Below are 2,005 nucleotides of genomic sequence, written 5' to 3' on the forward strand. Positions count from 1 at the left end.
TTTGCGTTCTTTTTCTTATTAGTTCTATCTCCTTAAAAATATGGAAAATGGCTATCAGATGTACATAACTTTTCCTTTTAATGGCAGGTTCAGGCTAATTGGATTCCAGCTTTGAGGTTTTGTAATGGCTGTATTTTGAAGTGTTTATGTGGCCCTGTGTGCGTTTCCTGTGGCTGACTTAGTAAGCACCACAAATGGCTTGGCTTAAAACACCAGAAATGTATTCTCTTACAGTTCTGGAGGTCAGAAGTGTGAAATCCAGGAGTCGGCAGGATTGGCTCCTTCTAGTAGCTTGTATGCCCCTTCCAAGCTCCTGGTGATTGCTGCAGTCCTTGGCATTCCTCGGCTTGTAGCTGCATCCCTCCAACCTCTGCGTTGGCCTTCACATGGCTTCTTCCCTGTGTGTCTCTGTGTCTCTGTTTTCTTTCCTTATAGAGTACACAAGTCATTGGATTTAGGGCCCACTTTGATTCAGAATGATGTTATACTAACTCATTACATCTGTAAAGACCCTTTTTCCAAATAAGGTCCCATTCCGAGGATCCAGGAAGGCCATGGATTTTGGAGCGATAACTCTGAAACCCAGTCCAAGCACCACGCATCCAATGCTCATTTCCATCAGCCCACTCTTTGCCAGTGGGTAGAGAGATCTGCCTGTGACCACATGAGAGGAAGTGGATGGATGTCAGGCGTTATATTCTGGAAGGAGAATGTCTGGATCAAGTGATGGGGAGGAGAATGAAGGCTGGAGAGCTGGTTGCCATAGTGACTCCTTCTTCACTCTCCAGGGCTCTCCCAGCTTCCATAAAATCCTGTTCCTCCTGCCATAGGCTTGGATTATTCCTAAGTCAACATGCTGTACTTACAGGGCCCTGTGAGTGGCCAGCTGCCTTCCCTCCTCACTTGATAGTTTGGGGACCAAGGATGTGGCAGCTCTGGAGGGGGTTAGGACAGGGCTGTCTTTCAAGGAGGGTGAAGATCACATGAGTCCCAGCTGAAGGAGGGGACTTGATTTGTTATTCTAGCAATGGGTAGAAGACCGGCTGGAGGCTGACTCAACATACAACAGCTCACATAGCTTTGTTGGGGCTTAGCCTTCAGTGGTAAGGCAAGAGTACTCACTGGAGTTTTATGTCAACTGATGGCAAGGCCTTTAACATATTTAACTAATATGTTATAGAACCTGAAGAACTAGGTGAGGGCTTTGCTCTGAAAACCGCACCTGGAGACTTCACCTAGGGCATTTTCTATGGGAATATTTAGGTGGAACGGTCTAGTCTATGGCTAGGCAGTCCTGGGCACTCTTGCAAGTCTCAAATTTCACAACCACTGTTCCCCTTTTTCTCCTCCAGAGAGTTAACTGAGATAGCTTGGTGCTAACTTTGCCAAGGGAAAAATGTATTTTTTTTAATCCTCAGGCAATTTTAATAATAAATCTTAATAGATGGGGTAAGAGCTGCCTTTATCTCATACAGAGAATACAATAGTGCGAGACTAAGTAGAGATTTTATTTCAGCTTAAAGATTCTGTTTGATGTCTAAAATTACATGTTTAGGTGGCATGGGGAACAGGACTGTTCTTTAGCATCAGTTTCACAATTACTTTAATCTACTAGGTTTCATTCACCTTATAATTCGAAATTTCATCAGCAGTGGGAACAGAAAAGGATATTCACGTATAAAGCCAGCCACAAATTGGCTGTGATTGAAACGAATGATACAATTACAGCAATGAGTGTTTGCAACGGTCGATGATCAGGTACCAGTGTGGGATGAAACGGCAGAGAAGCGGTGCTTGTGGGTGACGTGAGACTCCATTGATCTGTTGAATTGGGTGCCTCTTCCTCCGGCATCACTGACAATTCTTGACTGGGCCCAAAGATGGGGGTGGGTTACACTCTGGGCCAATTTCGTCTCCTCTCTCTGACATGCTGAGGCCCATGGATTCCGTGAACAAGTGTGGGCTGTTTGTTCAAACCTTGAGAAAGCTCAAGGGGAGATGTTTC

This window comes from Macaca fascicularis, chromosome 3 (genome assembly GCF_037993035.2).
Source record: "Macaca fascicularis isolate 582-1 chromosome 3, T2T-MFA8v1.1".
NCBI lineage: Eukaryota > Metazoa > Chordata > Mammalia > Primates > Cercopithecidae > Macaca > Macaca fascicularis.